Genomic DNA, 21,750 nt, shown 5'->3' on the forward strand with positions numbered 1-21,750 from the left:
ACTTGGTTGCAAGCGTACGGTCTTCACAATCAGGCAGCGGTTCACCGTCCAGAGCTAATCGTGTTGGGGAACGAAAACAAAAAAAATTCTATGCACAGGCAAGATCTATCCATGTAGATGCATAGCTATGAAGAGGGGGAGAGCATCTACATACCCTTGTAGATCGCTAAGCGGAAGCATTTATCAACGAGGTTGATGTAGTCGTACACCTTCATGATCTACCCGGATCAAGTACCGAACGTACGGCACCTCCACGTTTAGCACACGTTCAGCTCGATGATGTCCTCGCCTTCTCGATCCAGCAAGAGAGGCGAAGTAGTAGATGAGTTCCGGCAGCATGATGGCATGGTGACGGAGGTAGTGAAACTATCCACAGGGCTTCGCCAAGCACAACGGACGTGGACGAAGGAGGAACTAGAACTAGAGGGAGACGGGGTGCCGCACACGTCTTGGGGATCGTCATGTGTGTTTCCTCTCTTCCTCCTCTCATATATATATATATATATTATATATATATATAGAGAGAGAGAGAGGAGGCAGCCCTAGGGCGCGCCCCAAATGGCTGGCGGCTGCCCTAGGCGTCTGCCTAGCCACACCCCTCTTCCATATATGGACATGGGGGGTAGGAAAGGGGGCCTGGCTGCCTTAGGGCGACTCCCCTTCCTTCCCTCCTTCCTTGGTGCATGGGCAGGGGTGGTGGGGGTGCACCAGCCCCCTTTCTGGGCTGGTGTGCTCCCCCTTTTGGTCCATAAGGCCCACCACTTGTGGTGGCCTTCCGGAACCCCTTCCAGCACTCCGATAAATACCCGGTACTTCCCAAAACCTTCCCGGTGACCAACTGTCATCCTATATGTCAATCTTTACCTCTGGACCATTCGGTAGCTCCTCGTCATGTCTGTGATCTCATCCGGACTCCGAATAACATTCGTTCACTATTTCACTTAACTCATATAATACTATATCATCAACGAACATTAAGCGTGCGGTCCCTACAGGTTCGAGAATGATGTATACGTGACCGACACGCTTCTCTGGTCAATGACCAATAGCGGGACCTGGATGCCCATATTGGTTCCTACATATTCTACGAAGATCTTTATCAGTCAAACCTTTATGAGAACATACATAGTTCCCTTTATTTGTCGATATGTTACTTGCCCGAGATTCGATCATCGATATCTCCATACCTAGTTCAATCTCATTACCGGCAAGTCTCGTTACTTGTTCTATAATACATCATCTCATAACTAACTCCTTAGTCACTTTTCTTGCAAGCTTCTTGTGATGTTGTATTACCAAGAGGGCCTAGAGATACCTCTCCGATACATGGAGTGACAAATCCCAATCTCGATCCATGCCAACTCAACAGACACCTTCAGAGATACATGTAGAGCATCTTTATGATCACCCAGTTACGTTGTGCCGTTTGATAGCACATAAGGCATTCCTCCGGTATCCGGGAGTTGCATGATCTCATGGTCGAAGGAATATGTATTTGACATTAAGAAAGCGGTAGCAATAAACTAAACGATCATATGCTAAGATAATGGATGGGTCTTGTCCATCACATCATTCTCCTAATGATGTGATCCTGTTATCAAGTGAAAACACATGTCTATGGTTAGGAAACCTTAACCATCTTTTCATCAATGAGCTAGTCTAGTAGAGGCTCACTAGGGACACGGTATTTGTTTATGTATCCACACATGTATTAAAGTTTCCGGTCAATACAATTCTGGGATGAATAATAAACCTTTATCATGATTAAGGAAATATAATAACAACCACTTTATTATTGCCTCTAGGGCATATTTCCAACAGTCTCCCACTTGCACTAGACTCAATAATCTAGTTCACATCACCATGTGATTAACACCCAATAAGTTCTAAGGTGTTACCATTTTATGCTTGTGAGAGAGGTTTAGTCAACGGGTCTGCCACATTCAGATCCGTATGTATTTTGAAAATTTCTATGTCTACAATGCTCTGCATGGAGCTACTCTAGCAAATTGCTCCCATGTTTGATATGTATCCAGATAGACTCTGAGTCATATGGATCTGTGTCAAAGCTTGCATCGATGTAACCCTTTACGACGAACTCTTTATCACCTCCATAACCTAGAAACATTTACTTATTCCACTTTAGGTACCTAAGGATAATTTTTACCACTGTCCAGTGATCCATTCCTGGATCACTATTGTACCCCCTTGCCAAACTCATGGCAATGCACACATCAGGTCTGGTACACAGTATGGCATACATTATAGAACCTATGGCTGAGGCATAGGGAATGACTTTCACTCTCTCTCTATCTTCTTCCGTGGTTGGGCTTTGAGCCTTACTCAACTTCACACCTTGCAACACAGGTAAGAACCCTTTCTTTGACTGGTCCATTTTGAACTTCTTTAGAACTTTGTCAAGGTATGTGCTTTGTGAAAGTCCTATTAAGCATCTTGATCTATCCCTATAGATCTTGATGCCCAATAAATAAGCAGCTTCACTGAGGTCTTTCATTAAACAAATTCTTATTCAAGTATCCTTTTATGCTATACAGAAATTTTGTATCATTTCCAATCAGCAATATGTCATCCACATATAATATCAGAAATGCTATAGAGCTCCCACTCATTTTCTTCTAAATATAGGCTTCTCCGTAAGTCTGTATAATACTGTATGCTTTGATCACATCATTAAAGCATATATTCCAACTCCGAGATGCTTGCACCAGTCCATAAATGGATCGCTGGAGCTTGCACACTTTGTTAGCACCTTTAGGATCGACAAAACCTTCTGGTTGCATCATATACAACTCTTCTTTAAGAAATTCATTAAGGAATGCAGTTTTGACGTCCATTTGCTAGTTTTCACAATCATAAAATGTGACAATTGCTAACATGATTCAGACAGACTTAAGCATCGCTACAGGTGAGAAAGTCTCATCGTAGTCAAGCCCTTGAACTTGTCAAAAACCTTTCGCAACAAGTCGAGCTTTATAGACAGTGATATTACCATCAGCATCTATCATCACTACCAAAAATACACTTCTGTGATGATACGTGTTTGTCACAGTAGGTCGTGTTTGGTCATGCATGTACATCCAAGACGATTTTATGATAGAATCAAGATAGTCATACCTGTGTTGTCGTCGAAGTGTTCCATGACATTACCAAAATTATCATCACGGAAGTGTCCACTTCCATGACGATAAATCGCGTGTCACAGAAGTGCTTTCGTCAAGGGTGACCGACACGTGGCATCCACCATAACGGAACGCCATTAAGCTATCGGGTCCGGTTTTGGATCCGATAACCCGTTAACAGCCCCGACCAATGGGGATTTTCCACATGTAAAATCATCATTGGCTCGAGGAAACACGTGTCGGCTCGCCGTTGGGACAGATGTCATCTACTCATTGGACCCAAGGCGCCTATGATATGTCGACACGTGGCACGGCCCAACAGAGGCCCATTCCTGCGAAAAGGCCAGTCCGTTTGACTTGGTCAAAAGGTGGTGGGCCGGCCCATGGAAAGCCTGTTAATGGCATGTTCGCATATAGCCCATTTACAGCCCGCTAACCTAGGGCCCGTTACGACCTCTCTGAATTAGGCCCAATAGCATCATCTGGGCCGTCCAATATGATTCCAACCCGTTTTAACTTCCGGCCCATGTATGGCCCATGACGTCTTTCGACCCATATGAGGCCCTTTGTAACTCTTGGCCCATTAACGGCCCATGGTGAAACTAGCCCGTAATGAATAGTGTATCACTTTATACCCATTAACGGCCCATTATTCCATTGTGCCGTTTCCAGCCCATGTTATCTTTCGGCCTTCTCAGGGGCCATTCATTCTTGGGCTCATTTCCAGCATTCGGTCAAGCACAGGCTTCCTGTTCCAGGGCAGGTCATCCCTACTCCCGAGCCCAACGAGAGCATCATATTTGTTTCTCACTTCCTCCGTGGCTTAGGCTTCACCCTTGATCCCTTTGTGAGAGGGCTCATGTTCTATTACGGGCTAGATTTTCATGATCTAGCTCCGGATGCCATCCTTCACATCTCGTCGTTCATCGTTGTGTGCGAGGCTTTTCTCCACGTCACCCTGCACTTCGGCTTATGGCTCAAGACCTTCAATGTGAAGCCGAAGATGATTGAGGGGCGACACGCGGAGTGCAGAGGTGCTGTAATAAGCAGGAACGCTGACGCCCCATGGCCAGAGGGCTTCTTCCCAGAGGTGTCCGATCTATGGCAGCGGAGGTGGTTTTACGTCACAGCTCCCAGAGGCCTCAACTGGCGTCATGGGCCAATGTAGGACGGGATTGGGGGCCTGCTAATGATGTACCAACCTTGCAGAGCCGCATCTGGGAGCTTCTTAAGAGGGACATTAGTCTTGTCAGCATAATTCAGGTAATGCTAGTCCGACGGATGTTGTCGTGCAAACGCCGGCCTCTCCGGATGTGGGAGTTCAATCCGGAAGGTCCGCGGACTATTCTGCACTTCTTCGGCATGACGCTCGAAGGAATGTGTAAGTTATTCTTCAGACCACAAATAAAGTGTCCGGACACCACCGAGGATGCGGGCCTGAGCTGCAACCGCCCAGATACCCAAGTAAGTAACCCAGAAACCGAACACTTCGTTCATAGTTATCATAACATTATTCTGAAAATCCTCCGTGGCCAGGAATGGCTCAGCAAGGCGGAGAGAATTAGGTGTCCGGCGCCACTTCCCGAAGGCTCGCGTAGTCCCGCCATAGCCAAGATGCTTGGTTGTGTGCTAAGTAAAGTGCCCTCGGGGAAAGACGAAGGGAAGAACAGAGAAGCAGAAGTTCACACATTGCACATCCAAACTGGGGGAATTGCTACCTCCCCAAAGGAGGATAGTCGGGGAGGGGAATCTAAGGTCTCCTCCCCTCGCGGGAAGAAGAGGGCCGCCTCCAAAGACTTGGAGACGGAGGTGCCCAGACAAGGGAAGAAAACTTCACGAGGGGGCCCTGCCCCGAAGGGCGTCTTCACCACGCCATGCCCGCAAACGGGCCAGCCCTCAGTCGAGCTGTAAGTTAATCGTAAATACAAAGCTAGTGCTTCCTCCTCCGAGAATAGTAACTAGGATCCATTCTTTGCAGTCCGGCTAGCAGCTCTTCTTGACAGAGTTTGTCTTCGGGGGATCTCCTTCCATAGATGATGGAGAGTGAAACCCCACCAACCTCTCCGCCTCATGGGGCGGGCGACCCCGAGGTGTCATCACGGAGGAGTCTAGATTTGCCTAGGCCAGAAGCTTGTACTTCGGCCGCCTTGAGCCCGGAGCGTTCGGCTCCCATGGGGGCAATAAGAAAGGTCCAGCACAGTTCGGCAACCGGCCGGATACGCTGACGGGCCTTATGGAGCGAGCTGCTCTCTCGGAGGATCACCGTTCATTAATGAGCATGGTGCTTGCGAAGATTTCATCTACCACAAGCGGGTTGAATGAAGCTTTTACGAGCTTGCTCAGAGGCTTTGAGGTACGTAATGAAATATGCAATTCTTGATTGTGGCGCACGCACTAGGTGTGCTCCATATGGATAGTAGCCCCTGAGACTCTGGTTTCCTGACAAAGGCGGCAAACGGAGGATCACATCGTTGAGTAATGATCATACTGTGTTTATGCATAGGTGGCTAAGGGTCCGGCAGCCGACCGGTCCGTTGAAGTCGCCGAACTGAGGTGACATATTGGAGTTATTGATGCCGATATCACACTTGTGAATGAGCGGCTTAATGAATCACAAGGTAAGTGCTTTGCTTTCCTTATTTGTTATAGGAAAAACTAGGAGGAGCATAATGTTAATGTTATATGCTTGGATTGTAGACAGAGCTGCTGCCGTGGAAGCCCTGAGGGCGGAACTTGCCCTGGCCAAGGAACAAGCCCGAGCTAGCAATGCGGCTGCCCTAAAGGCAGCCGAAGAGTTGAGAGCCGAACATGCTGCTCATCGCCGAAGCAAAGACAAAATAGCCGAGATGGCTGTGGAGCTGAAAAACGCCGCCGATCGGTATGGGCTCCTTGAAAAAGAGAATAAGGCTAATTCGGCTGACCTGAAGAAGGCCCTTGATGCGGCCAAGGAGACGCGTTCCGAAATTAGGGATGCACGGGAGGAGCTTTGACAGGCCGGAGAAATCACGGCTGGAAACTCCTATTTATTGCGGATGAAATTATTAGATCCCAAGTACGCTCCTCTGGATCGACACTGGAGTCCTGCGGACACGTATGCGGATCTGGCGAAGAGTATGGCTGATGCGGCGAAGTTTTTCGAGGATCAAAAAGATAATGAAGTGGAAAAGCTGTTCTGGTCGCAATTCAGTGCTCCAACACGCCCAGTGATGTTGAGTGAGAGGATGGCTACTATGGCCGACCTCCATAGACTGTTCGGTCTTGCAATGCGGTCTGTAATACACCAACTATGGCCGAAGGGGCCGAAGCCGGACAGTTATTTTGGTTTAGTGCAACAATTCCTTGGTGTCGTATCGCGGATCGATGCCATGAAGAGGTCGGCATGCATAGAGGGTGCACGGATGGCTCTTGCCCGCGTTAAAGCATATTGGACACACATGGAGGCCACCATCATTGCGACCCAGAATCCGACGGGAAGCCAGGATCCGGCCGAGCACTACTTGGAGCAGGTAACAGAAGATGCTCGCTTAATAGAGGCGCAGTGCTCGAAGAATGTCATGTTCGAGTGACAAATCGTTTCATTGTAAAAACAATTTTATTGTAATTATGGAGGCTATGTTTATACTTTTCGCCCGAAAGTGCTATTGTGCCTCCTGTGCGGCTGTTTTATGTATATATGTAATCTGAAAGTTAGCAGTCGTTGGCTTCAGCCCCCACGCATACAATGCGGGGGTGTTCGTGAAAATATGCGTAATCACACTTGATCCAACTTCTTGGTCCATTAAGGAGGTGATCGCACGTCGAACTAGGAAATCGGACTATATAGCTTTAACACTTTCACTTAGCCATAGGAGTTTGACGGTGGGGCTACTATGTAGCCCCTGGTACCTTTGCGTGCATCCGAATACGGGCGCGTGTGTACATGACCGGGAAACGGTCCTTCATTAATGCGGAGGAGTCCTAAAGATTCCTATAAGTCTTCGAGTGGTTGAACAGTCTCTCGCTATATCATCACAGTCAGTTTTCGGATTTCTCTACTGAGGCGCTCATCCGGAATAACCAGGGCACAATCGCAGTAGTTCTCCTTTGGCTGCCTTAGCCGATAAGAACAGGACATAAGGCGGCAAACCCAGGAGCCGGGCAAACCCAACATTTGACCAAAGACATGATTCAGAGCTGATGCATATAAGGCCAAACTCGCGACGCCGAACACTCCTGAAGGTATTCAGACTTTATAACATATACTGGGCTAAGTAATGTCCTTTATTATGAACCCTGTATTTCCAGGTGCGTGCATTAGTTTGTCATGGCGAAATGCCAATAATGGCAGTATCCTCTATGGGTGTAGTACCCATGGGATGTGTAAGCAATAAGAGACAATAAAAAAGGTTTACACAGCGGCTTAATCTAAAGAGAAACCTTTGAGCGGGGCCCTGCTACACGTCTGCGCCTTTGTCTCCGTTGTGCCGTGTCCTGGGAGGGTATCGCACGAATGGTGTCTGTAAAAAGGAAAACTCATGTAGAAGAGTATGACGTAAGCATGCGAAGAGTTGGCTATCATCAATGGATAGTAGAAGTGTAAGACGTTGGCCTATTAATAAGGTCAAGCCAAGAGTTGGGCTTTATTAAATATCTATAGCCCCCTGGTGTCCTCTATGGGATTACATGTATGGCACCCAGCTCAGGTTTATCTGGGCTGCCGGACTCGTCTAACCGTGTCCGTGGTCTTACCGATCAGTCATGCATTCTGATATTAGAGGCCGCTTAGAGTCCGGTTGCTAGAGCCGTCGCATACTCTTCCGCGCGTAAGGAACGTTCTGTATTTTCGTTAACGGTGATGACGCCACGTGGACCGGGAATCTTGAGTTTAAGGTAGGCATAGTGCGGTACTGCGTTGAAGCGGGCGAAGGCCGTTCTACCGAGCAATGCGTGATAACCACTTTGGAGGGGGACAATGGTGAAGAGTAGTTCTTCGCTTCTGAAGTTGCCTGGGGAACCGAATGCCACCTCTAGTACGAGGGAGCCCCTGCAGTGAGCTTCAATGCCTAGTATCACCCCTTCAAAGGTGGTGTTATTTTGGCTGATTCTGGATGGGTCTATCCCCATCCTGCAGACAGTGTCCTGGTATATTAGATTAAGACTACTGCCGCCGTCCATGAGGACGCGAGTGAGATGGTATCCGTCGATTATTGGGTCGAGCACCAAGGCCGCTGATCCTCCGTGCCGCATACTAGTCGGGTAGTCCCTGTGATCGAAGGTGATCGGGCAGGCCGACCAGTGGTTAAGTTTGAGGGCGACGGGTCTATAGCGTATGCGTCTCTAAGCACGCGTTCGCGCCTTCTCTTGGGTATGCGAGCCGCGTGGATCATGTTTACTGTTTTTACCTCTGGTCGGAATTTTTTCTATCCCCCAGTGTTCGGCTGGCGAGGCTCATCCTCGTCTTCACTTGGTGTTTCCCTTCCCTTGTGTTCGGCATTTAATTTGCCGGCCTGCTTAAAGACCCAGCGTTCTCTGTGAGTGTGGTTCGCAGGTTTTTCGGGGGTGCCATGAATTTGGCACAGTCTGTCCAGGACTTTGTTCAGGCCGGACGGTCCCTCCTTGCTGCCTTTAAATGGCTTCTTTTGTTGACCGGGTCGAGAGCCCCTGAATCTAGCGTTGACCGTTGTGTTGTCCGGACTTTCTTCCTTGTTTCGACGTTTGTTTTTATTGCGCCGTGGCTTCCCGTTGCCATCCCTGATTTCGGATGTGCCTGGGTCGCTGGTGCCTCTATGGGCCAACCAGCTGTCTTCACCCGCGCAAAAGCGGGTCATAAGGCTTGTTAAGGCTGCCATTGTCCTTGGCTTTTCTTGGCTGAGGTGTCTGGCGAGCCACTCATCCCGGATACTATGCTTGAAGGCCGCTAGGGCTTCGGCATCCGGACAATCGACAATTTGATTCTTCTTAGTGAGGAATCTATTCCAAAGCTTGCGGGCGGACTCTCCGGGCTGTTGAATCATGTGACTTAAATCATCAGCATCCGGAGGTCGGACATAGGTTCCTTGAAAATTGGACCTGAAAGCATCCTCAAGTTCCTCCCAACTTCCGATTGAGTTTTCGGGGAGGCTTTTTAACCAGTGCTGAGCTGGTCCCTTCAACTTGAGGGGAAGGTATTTGAGGGCGTGGAGGTCGTCCCCACGAGCCATGTGGATATGCAGGATAAAATCCTCAATCCAGACCCCGGGGTCTGTCGTTCGGTCATATGCCTCTATGTTCACAGGTTTAAAACCCTATGGAAAATCGTGGTCCAATACCTCATCGGTGAAGCACAGAGGGTGGGCAGCCCCTCTGTATCTGGACGTGTTGTGGCATGCCAACGGCTGTTGTTGCGTCTGGTGCTGATTCAAAATTGGTACTTGATCAGTCTGATCGTTTTGGTGACCATAGTCCTACGCCGGGGCGTGTCCTCTAGATCCGTAGATGGACCTCGTTGCGCTGGCCTTTTTATCCAGGAGCTCATGTAAATCGTGTGTGGCGTGAGTAGCTGCTCTATTACGGTTATGAAGTGGTTGGTCCGGCCTACTGGCCGTATTATTCTTCGGTGGAACAGCCTCGTCGTCGAATTCTGGCAGCAACCTGCACTTTGGGTAGCTCTTTGTGTGGCGATCATCGCCGTATTTTTCTTTAGTGTCTAGCACTTTATTCCATCTGCGATTGAGCGTTTCCTGTGCGGCTTTAAGCTTTTACTTCTGCTTCTTTAGACTTCTCGCAGTGGCCATAAGCCTTCTGTGGAGGTTATCTCGTTCCGAACGTGTTTCCGGGATGATGAATGCGTCGTTGTCCGGACTGTGCTCCTGTCCCGGGGCGGTTTGCTGAGTACGTCCCTCGGTATCACTGTGATAGGGCGTCTGCTTTGGGCTGTGTTCGCCGTGACCTGGCTTGTGACGCCCTCGATTCAATCGTACACTAATCATGCATGCAAATGTGTACGATCAAGATCAAGGACTCACGGGAAGATATCACAACACAACTCTAGACACAAATTAAAAATAATATAAGCTTTATATTACAAGCCAGGGGCCTCGAGGGCTCGAATACATAAGCTCGAATACACAAGAGTCTGCGAAAGCAACAATATTTGAGTACAGACACGAGTTAGACAAGTTCGCCTTAAGAAGGCCAGCAGAAAAGCAGCAACGATCGAAAAGGCAAGGCCTCCTGCCTGGGAGCCTCCTAACTACTCCTGGTCGTCGGCGGCCTCCACGTAGTAGTAGGCACCCTCGGGGTAGTAGTAGTCGTCGGTGGTGTCGTCTGGATCCTGGGCTCCACCATCTTGTTGCAACAACCAGAAAGAAGAAAGAAGGGGGAAAAGGGGAAGCAAAGCAACCGTGAGTACTCATCCAAAGTACTCGCAAGCAAGGATCTACACTACATATGCAACATTATCAAAGGAAGGCTGTATATGTGGACTGGGCTGCAGAAATGCTAGAATAGAGAGAAGGCCTAGTCCTATCAAAGACTAGCATCTTCTGGAAACCACCATCTTGCAGCAACCGGAGGGAGTAGAGTAGCATAAAGTAAAGTAGTAGAAGTGTTATCAACATCGGCCGGTGATCCTTTCTCGACTCCCTGTGAGAAAGAAATCCCAGAGCCATACTATCCGGTTATCACCTCATCACAATCCAATTCTCATCACAAGTATCCAGTTCTAGTTGTATCTATCGGGATACAACTCCAAGTGTCCGTTACCGTAGTACAGGCTATGCATAGATTAGTTCTTCCCTGCAGGGGTGCACCAACTTACCCACCATGCTCGCTTAACTCCGGCCGGACACACTTTCCTGGGTCATGCCCGGCCTCGTCCAAACAATATGTCGTAACCCGACCTAGGCTTAATAGAGAGGCCAACACACCGGACTAAACCTATGCCCCCAGGGGTCATGGGCCATCTCCCCGGGAACTCCTGCACGTTGCGTACACGGCCGGTGAGCAGACCTAGCTACCTCCTTCCACAAGGCAGGTGCTTACGTAGTCCAACCCGGCGCGCGCCGCTCAGTCGCTGACGTCTATTAAGCTTCGGCTGATGTATACGACGCAGAACGCCCATACTATGCCCACGTGATGGTTAGTGCTATCAGGCCAGAGGCCCCTCGGATCAAATATCCAAATCGTAGTGGATTAGGAACGCGCGGTAACAAGCAGAGACTCACGAAAGATGTGACCCCGTTGCCCCGTCTCGAGGACTTGCGGCAAGGGCAAGGAATGCCCGACTACGCCTCGTAATTATCTCGCGGGCACCCTCTAGGTCAACCCGTCTCCACATCACTCGCGGGTACCCCTCAGGGTTGACCCGCCCTTCCAAGTAACAGTTGTAAAGTCCAAGTATCCGTGTGTCCAAACATCAAGGGGAAAACCTGAGGAATCACCCCCGGTGAATTCCACTCGATGTAATCATCAAGGTGAATGTAAGAGGAATCACCCCCAAGGTTCACACTTGAGGGGTTGCACGATAGAGTCGTATCGGAAGTGGTTAAAGAGGAAATCACCCTCGATGACCACGACCGAATAGCTACACTACAGGGTTAACATCAGAAGTGTTGTAGAGGTCTCACCCTCGGCACTCGATAGTATCCCAGTAGTGTCGAGCAACTAAGGGGAAAGTGATGTGCGGTGCCGGGGCCTGGTCTTCGATCCCGTTGATCGGGTCTTCGATGATGAAGCAGGGGCAACAAGGACAAGGTGGGGGTCACTGATGGATCACTAACCGACCTATACTAAGCAGTTTAGGATAAGCAGGTAAGGTACAACAGCAGATACAATAGCAGGCTATGCATCAGAATAGGAGCAATCAATAACAGTAGCAAAATCTAATGCAAGCATAAGAGAATGGAATGGGCGATATCGGGATGATCAAAGGGGGGGCTTGCCTGGTTGCTCTGGCAAGGAGGGGTCGTCGTCGACGTAGTCGATCACAGGGCCAGCATCGGTCTTGGGGTCTACCGGAGAGAAGAGGGGGAAGAAACAGTAAATATAAAGCAAACATAGCATCACAAAGCAGAACGTGGCAATATGTTGTGCCGGGAGTGACCTAACGTATGGCTACACGATAAAGGTGAAGGGGGGAATCAACCGGGAATGTTTTCCCGGTTCCGGACCTGTGTCAGACAGATGACTGGAGGGGGAATGTTCCATGTTCAGCCTGCTAGGGGCATGTGACAGATGAACGGACCACGTATTTGGATTTGTTGGATTTTTTTGAGCAACTTTCATATAGAAAACATTTTCATCTGAGCTACGGTTTAATTTCTATGAATTTTCAAAGTTTAAACAATATCCTGGAATTACCTAAATTAACAGAAAAGGAATTATGACATCAGTATGACATAGGTGTGACATCAGCAGTCAACAGTCCGGTTGACTGGTCAAAGCTGACCAATGGGGGCACTGGGACCCACATGTCAGCCTCTGTTGGCTTAACAGTGGATTAACTAAACTAATAGGGTCAATTAGGGGAGTGGGCCCCGGGCGTCAGGGAGTGTTTTAGGTTAACTAATCATTTTTATTTATAAAATGTTATTAGACTAATATAACAGAGGGGGGCCCACATGTTAGTGGCTGGGGTTGCCCTGTCAACACGTTGACTGGGTCAACCCAGTCAACGGGGACCCCAGGGCCATCTAGCTAGCGACCCAGGGGCGGGGCCCACCTAGCCACGCAGATGGCCGGCGCCGGAGTTGCTCCGGTGGCCTTCCGCGGCGGCGAGCTCGCCGGAGATGCTCGGAAAATCACTACGGGGCACCGTTTCACGCGGTTTTGCTTGCGTTCGAACGAGGGCTCAACGCCGCGTCGCGTGGTGTGGTCGGTTGGGCTCGCAGCTGGCCGGAGCTACGTCGGCGACGAGTGGAGGCGGCGGTGGGATTCGGGACCTCGTCGGGATCGCGCTACGGGGGTCGACGAGGTGGGCAAGCGGCACGGGCGGCCTCGGCGGGCTGCACTGAGCACGTCCCCGTGCTCAGGCGAGCATGGCAACGACGGTGGCCAGCTGCTCGGCGGAGCCGAGCTCGGCCATGGCGGCGCGGTGGCTACGGTAGCGCAAGAGGCTAGGGGAGCGAGGGGAGGAGAAGCGAGGCTCCCCGGGCGGCACACACGGTTTCCCTCGGAGGTTTAGGAGCTGCAGTGCAGTGGATCGATGCCGGCGAGCTCCTGTGATCCGGAGTGGAAGACGAGGCCGGGGGAGCGTTCGGGGGCGCCCGGCATCTTGCAGCTCGTCGGGGAGGCGTAGCCGAGGGAGGCGGAGCGGTTGGACAGGTCGGCGAGGCGAACGGGTCTTGGTGGCCGCGAGGACGACGGAGAACGGCGGCGAATGCATCGGTGTCCTCTCCAGAACGAAGGAGAGGGAGAGGGGAGGGCTGGATCTGGGGGAGAGGGGGCAAGTGGGCGAGTGGGGAGGGAGCCCGAGGCGTCGGGCTGCCCTTATCCTCCCCGCGGCGCCTGTAGCGGCGTTGCCGGCGAGGTGGTTCGGCGGCGATGTGCGCGCGCGGTCGCTCGCACAGTGGAGGAGGGGGAAGATGACAGGGGGGAGTGGGCCGGCCTAGCCTGGGCCAGTTGGCTCGGGTGGGCCGAAGCCCACTGGGAGGCCAGGGGCTCTGGCCCCTTTCCCCTTTTTTTTTGCTTTCCCTTTTTCTTTTTCCAGCAGCTTTTGCCTTTTCTTTTTAGCCAATAAAGAGTTTGCAAAAATTATGCCATTGGCCAAATAATTTCAAAGAAGTATATTGCACTACCACAAAAAGGGTGGGAGGCTTTTGGAATAGTTGCCAATTTTATAAATTAAAAGGGCATTTAATTTATTGCTTAGGTCACTGCTTTAAGTAGCTTAGGCCACTTAAACCTTTTGCAAAAATGTTGGTTCACCACCAATATTAGTTGTGGGTTATTTGGCACATGATGAACATTTTTGTGTTCATGTCTGAGCATTTTGAATTTCACTCATAATTTAAATTGAATTCAACTGGAATTTAAAAGAGAGAGGAGACAATGATGATCGAACACTTGTTTAGCAAAATGATTAGCTTAACCCCAAGGGTTATTGTAGCATCATTACACCGGGGTGTTACAACCTGGCTCATCCTGCTCCATCGTTGGGTCGTTGTTGCCTTTGGAGTTGACTCGGGTGTCGATCTTTCTAGCGCTGTTATCGCTATTTTTACTATGGCTGGACTTGGAGCGGCGTCTGCACTGTCATTTTTGCTTTTGTCCGGGGGTTTTATCCTTCGTTTTGTCGCCATCGTCCTCCTTAGGCGTAACCACCATGTATATATCATATGATGAGGTGGCAGTCCAGCGCCCCGTGGGTGGTGGTTCTGAATCGTCTCTTGTGCCGACATCCATATCGTCGGTGTCATCGGAGTCGAAGTCAAGCATGTCTGTCATGTCATCGATAGTGGCTATGAAGTGGGTGGTGGGTGGGCAACGAGTTTCTTCGTCGCCTTCTTCCTGCCTGAGCCGGACATAGTTCAGCCAAGAGTCTCCTGACAAAGAGAGAGATTTTAATGAGTTCAACATGTCGCCAAAGGGCGAGTGCTGGAAGATATCCGCAGCGGCGAATTCCATTACCGGAGCCCAGCCAGAATCAGCGGGCTCGGGGGCGCGCGGTCTGGGACCTACAACCGGACACGAGTCCAGGGGTCCAGAGACACAGGCTTCCTTGGGGATGAAGTATGTGTTCGGCTCTACCGCCGATGAGTGTGCGGCCTCCGGGGTGGGGTCCATCCACCCGTCCTAGGACGACGCAATCTGCCCCGGATTTAGGTCCGGGGCTCCTGCAGGTGCGATATCCCGAGTATTGTCCGACAACAGGTCTAAGCCATGCTCATCGTGATTGTTCGGCGCTCCTGGCGTAGGCCTGAATCCGTCGAAGACCAAGTCTCCACGGATATCGGCCATATAGTTCAAGTTTCCGAACCTGACCTGACGGCCAGGGGCGTAGCTGTCGATCTGCTCCAGATGGCCGAGCGAATTGGCCCGCAGTGCGAAGCCGCCGAACATGAAGATCTGTCCGGGGAGAAAAGTCTCACCCTGGACCACGTTGTTGTTGATGATTAAAGGAGCCATCGAGCCTTGCATCGATGACACAGAGGAACTCTCAATGAAAGCACCAATGTCGGTGTCAAAACTGGCGGATCTCGGGTAGGGGGTCCCGATCTGTGCGTCTAAGGCTAATGGTAACAGGAGGCAAGGGGCACGATGTTCTACCCAGGTTCGAGCCCTCTCGATGGAGGTAAAACCCTACTTCCTGCTTGATTGATCTTGATGATATGAGTATTACAAGAGTTGATCTACCACGAGATCATAGAGGCTAAACCTTAGAAGCTAGCCTATGATGGTTATGATTGTCCCTATACAGACCAAACCCTCCGGTTTATATAGACACCGGAAGGGGCTAGGGTTTACACAAAGTCGGTTACAAAGAAGGAGATCTAATATCCGGATCGCCAAGCTTGTCTTCCACGCAAAGGAGAGTCCCATCCGGACACGGGATGAAGTCTTGAGTCTTGTATCTTCACGGCCCATCAGTCCGGCCAAAGTATATAGTACGGCTATCCGGATACCTCCTAATCTAGGACCCCCTCGGTGGGGATAGCTTGTGCATATCAGTTTGATCCTGGATAAGCCGGAGCACCAAGTCACCTTCTTGAAAGGTTCTGGCCTTAACCCGACGGCTGTGATAACGGCGTAGATATTTTGGTAAATCACCGAACGAGCCGCCGCAAGGTCACGCTCCTCATCTAACAGGTCAAGTGCATCCCGACGTGCTTTTTCATTATCAGCTTCAACATAAGCCGCCACACGGGACGAGTCATGACGGATGTCACTAGGAAGAACTGCCTCTACTCCATAAACCCTGAAGAAAGGCGTGTAACCCGTAGATCTATTGGGGGTAGTATTGATACTCCATAGAACTGAAGGTAAGTCCTCCACCCAATAACCCGGCATCCTCTGCAAAGGAACCATAAGCCGGGGCTTGATGCCTCTCAAAATTTCTTGATTGGCTCTTTCAGCTTGACCATTGGACTGAGGGTGAGCTACTAACGATACATCAAGTCAAATATGCTCATGTTGACAAAACTCTTTCATAGCACCCTTGGACAGATTAGTGCCATTATCAAATATAATGCTGTGGGGAAAACCAAAGCGAAAAATCACCTTTTTGATTAATTGAACCACTATTGCCGTGTCACACTTACTGACCGGTTCTGCTTCGACCCACTTTGTGAATTTGTCAACCGCCACCAAAAGGTGGATCTTTTTATCCTTGGACCTTTTAAAAGGCCCAACCATGTCAAGCCCCCAAATTGCAAATGGCCAAGTAATTGGAATCATCCTCAATTCTTGAGCCGACATGTGAGCTCGCCGTAAAAATTTCTGACAACCATCACATTTACTGACCAAATCCTCTGCATCAGCATGAGCCGTCAGCTAGTAAAACCCATGCCGAAAAGCTTTAGCCACAAGAGACTTCGAACCGGCATGATGACCACAATCTCCTTCATGAATCTTGCGAAGAATTTCACGGCCCTCTTCAGGAGAGACGCAACGTTGAAATGCCCTAGTAACACTGCAATGGTGCAGCTCTCCGTTAACAATTGTCATTGACTTAGACCGCCGGGTTATCTATCTGGCCAAAGTTTCATCCTCAGGTAACTCGCCCTGGGTCATATAAGCCAAGCTGGAACTGTCCAATCAGGAATAGCGTGAAGAGCCGCCACCAATTGTGCTTCCGGGTCTAGAATAGCCAGATCTTCCTCTGTAGGCAATTTGACAGAAGGGTTATGTAGAATATCCAAGAAAGTGTTAGGTGGCACTGGCTTAGGCTGGGACCCTAACTGGCTTACGCTGGGACCCTAACCGGCTTAAGGCATCATCTGCCTCATTTGTCCCACGATCAATGTGTTCCACTTGATAACCCTTGAAGTGCCCAGCAATAGCGTTAACCTCACGGTGATAAGCCACCATGAGTGGATCCTTAGAATCCCATTTGCCTGAAACTTGCTGAGCCACCAAGTCTGAGTCGCCGAAACATCTTACCGGCTTAAACTCATCTCCTTAGCCATCCGAAGACCATGGAGCAGGGCTTCATACTCAGCTACATTGTTAGTACATGGAAACATCAAGCTTAAAACATAACAAAACTTATCACCTCGAGGGGAAGCTAAGACCACTCCAGGCCCCGAGCCTCCAATTTCCTGGACCCATCAAAGTGAATACTCCAATATGTGTTATCTGGATTCTCTTCAGGCATCTGCAGCTCTGTCCAGTCATTGATGAAATCCACAAGTTCTTGAGACTTGATGGCCGTGCGAGGCATATACTTCAAACCATGAGGTCCAAGCTCAATAGCCCACTTGGCTACCCGAGCTGTGGCTTCTCTGTTTTGAATAATATCCCCTAAGGGAGCAAAACTAACCATGGTGATGGGATGACCCAAAAAATATTGCTTAAGCTTCCGACTGACCATGAACACCCCATATACGAGCTTCTACCAGTGCAGATACCTCTGCTTGGACTCAATAAGCACTTCACTGATATAGTAAACCGGTTGTTGAATCGGATATTCTTTGCCTGCTTCCTTTCGTTCCACCACAATAGCTACACTGACAGCCCGAGCATTAGCAGCCACATATAATAACAACAACTCCTTATCAATAGGAGCAGCAAGGACTGGCGGCTCAGCTAGCTGTTTCTTCAAAGCTTCAAACGCGTCAATAGCAACATCACTCCAGACAAAGTGATCTGTTTTCTTCATCATCTAGTGTAGTGGTATAGCCTTCTCACCCAACCGGCTTATGAACCAGCTTAAGGCAGCAATACGACCCGCCAGACGTTGAACATCATTGATACGCACCAGCTTCTCCAAGGAGGTAATGGCATTGATCTTCTCCGGGTTAGCTTCAATGCCTCTCTTAGAAACCAGAAAACCCAAGAGCTTGCCTGCTGGCACACCAAAAATGCACTTGGCTGGGTTAAGCATCATTTTGTAGACCCAGAGATTGTTGAAGGTCTCCTTCAAATCATCTATTAAAGTTTCCGTCTCTTTGGATTTTACCACAATATCATCCACATAAGCATGAACATTGCACCCAATCTGACTGTGAAGGCAATTCTGCACACATCGCTGGTAAGTCCCCTGGGCACTCTTGAGCCCAAAAGGCATAGACACATAGCAGAAGGCTCCAAAGGGAGTGATAAAAGTTGCCTTCTCCTGGTCTTTAACTGCCACCTTGATCTGATGATAACCAGAATAAGCGTCCAAAAAACTCAAACGCTCACAACCCGTCGTAGCATCAATGATTTGATCAATACAAGGGAGAGCAAAAGGATCAGCCGGACAGGCTTTGTTTAAGTTCGTGTAGTCCACACACATACGCCAAGTGGCATTCTTCTTAAGTACCAGCACCGGATTAGCCAACCACTCAGGATGAAAAACTTCAATATTGAACCCAGCCGCCAAGAGCCAGGCCACTTCTTCACCGATGGCTTTACGCCTCTCCTCGTTGAAGCGATGAAGGAATTGCTTGACCGGCTTAAACTTTGGATCAATATTAAGAGTGTGCTTAGCGAGTTCCCTCAGTACACCTGGCATATCAGAAGGTTTCCATGAAAAGATGTCTCGGTTCTCACGGATGAACTCGATGAGCGCACTTTCCTATTTTGGATCCAGGTTAGCACTGATACTGAACTGCTTGGATGAATTGCCAGGAACAAAATCAACTAGCTTAGTGTCATCGGCCGATTTAAATTTTAATAGCGGATCATGCTCTATAGTTGGCTTTTTAAAGATGTCATATCCGCCGGATCAACATTGTCTTTGTAGAACTTCAATTCCTCTGTTGCACAGACAGACTCAGCATAAGCAGCGTCACCTTCTTCACACTCCAAAGCTATTTTTCGGCTCCCATGCACTATGATGGTCCCCTTGTAACCCGACATCTTGAGCTGCAAATAAACATAACAAGGTCGTGCCATGAACTTGGCATAAGCCGACCATCCAAAGAGAGTGTGATACGGGCTTTTAATCTTGACCACTTCAAAGGTTAGTCTCTCAGCCCTGGAATCATGTTCATCCCGAAAGGCCACTTCCAGATCAATCTTGCCTATAGGATATGCCGATTTACCAGGCACTACCCCATGGAAAATAGTATTGGACGGCTTAAGACTTTTGTCAGTCAACCCCATGCTACGAAAAGTATCATAGTAAAGGATATTGATGCTGCTACCCCCATCCATGAGTACCTTAGTGAATTTGTATCCACCAACTTGAGGCGCCACCACCAAAGCCAAGTGACCCGGATTATCAACCCGAGGTGGGTGATCCTCTCGACTCCACATAATGGGTTGCTCAGACCATCGCAAGTAATGGGGGACTGCCGGCTCAACGGTGTTCACAACCCTTTTATGGAGCTTCTGATCCTGCTTGCATAAACTTGTGGTGAATACGTTGTACTACCCGCTATTCAACTGCTTTGGATGACTTTGATATCCAGACTGCTGCTGCTGCTGAGCCCCCTGACCGGATTATTGATTGTATCCACCCTGATTACCTTGATTGTTTTGGTGGCCCTGGAAATCGGAACTAGAACCGCCACCACCATAGCACGGGTCATGAGAACTGCCTCCACCAGAACCTGGGCCGCTGTCCAGCCCATGATTGTTCTGGAATAAATCAAAAAATTTGAACTCCTTCATAATTTGACAATCCTTCCAAAGGTGATTGGACGGTCTTTCCCGCGTACCATGCTTTGGGCAGGGCTGATTCAGCATCTGCTCAAGATTGAGACCTGATCCACCTGCCCGAGGAGCTGGCTTCCCCTTACGACACTGACCATTATTCTGCGTGTTGGTATTGGCCACAAAGTCTGAATTACTATCAACCTTGCGCTTATCATTGCCCCCTGACTCGCCGGGTTATGCTGCTGACCCTTGTTGTTACCACTCTTCTTTCCCTTTCTCGGCTTTTCATCATCAAACTCGGGGTGATTGGTACTATTAGTGTCGGCATATTTAATTAGAGCTGCCATGAGCTCCCCCATATCATTGCAATGGCGCTTGAGCCGCCCTAGCTTCTGTTTAAGAGGCAAAAAACGACAATTCTTCTCTAACATTAGGACTGCAGAGCCGGCATTGATGTTATCTGATGAGTGCAGGATAGCCTTGACCCGGCGCATCCAATGGGTCATTGACTCGCCCTCTTCTTGGGTGCAAGCATCCATATCCACAATCGACATGGGCTGTTTGCATGTATCTTTAAAGTTCTGGATAAACCGGGCTTTTAGCTCATCCCATGACCCGATGGAATTGGCAGGCAGCCCTTTCAACCAAGTACGGGCCGTCCCATCCAGCATCATGGTGAAGTATTTGGCACACACAGCATCGCTGACCTCCAACAGTTCCATGGCCATCTCGTAACTCTCAATCTTTAAAGCTTCAATTCAACATTCATCCAAAACAGTACCAATACAAGTATCACAACATCTCAAAGCACACTGCACCATCATGTGGATGAAAGTCGATACTGACCTTTCTTGACCAAGATTTGAAACAGCTCGAGAGGACGATTTGAACGAAATCCCAACACATATATGAAAATCTGATCTCCTTTTGTGCAGTTCCACCAAAATTAAGCAAAGCCACCGGTGTGACATTCAAGTTGAACTGCACAAAACACTCTTAAAATGTAAGTGTTTCGCGTAGCGAAGCAAAATGTCGCAATAGCAACAACTTGAATAGATATCCCTGTTTTAACAGAGGCAAAAAAGGAATCAATTACTGACAAATAAAGGAGGATGAAACATGCGGCCACAAAAATGGTAATTTCGCCAATCCCTAACAAGTGTTGCTGCTTTGAACTAAGATTCAGTAGTTAATTCTGCAAGTGGCATTGCTTAATTTTACCAACGTCATTAGATTAACAAAAATCATAAATAGTTCCAGGGGAGAGTGAGTGCAACAACACCATGTGCTTCCATCTACTTATAAAGGGGGTGATGCAGAGTTTTGTGTAAGAAAGCAACAAGCATCATGTCTGGGTTGGAACAATTTTTGCTCACTTAATGGTAAAAGACAACAGTTCAATAGCTTCCATTTATCCAAAACAGTACCAAAACAAGTAGCACAACATCTCAAAGCACACTGCACCATCATGTGGATGAGACCAAGTTTTGAAACAACTCGCCACGAAGACTGGAAACAAATCTCGATCTCCTTTTGTGTTGTTACACCAAAATTAAGGAAAGTCGCCGGTGTGACATTCAAGTTGAACTACACAAAATACTCTTAAAACATAAGTGTTTCATGTAGCGAAGCAAAATGACGCAATAGCAACAACTTGAATAGATATCCCTATTTTAACAGAGGGGAAAAGGAATCAATTACTGGCAAATAAAGGAGGATGAAACATTTGGTCACAAAAATGGTAATTCTGCCAATCCCTAACAAGTGTTGCAGTTTTGAACTAAGATTCAGTAGCTAATTCTGCAAGTGGCATTGCTTAATTTTACCAGCAGCATTAGATTAACAAAAAGCATAAACAGTTCCAGGGAGAGTGGGCGCAACAACACCATGTGCTTCCATCTACTTATAA

Source organism: Triticum dicoccoides, chromosome 2B (genome assembly GCF_002162155.2).
Source record: "Triticum dicoccoides isolate Atlit2015 ecotype Zavitan chromosome 2B, WEW_v2.0, whole genome shotgun sequence".
Lineage (NCBI taxonomy): Eukaryota > Viridiplantae > Streptophyta > Magnoliopsida > Poales > Poaceae > Triticum > Triticum dicoccoides.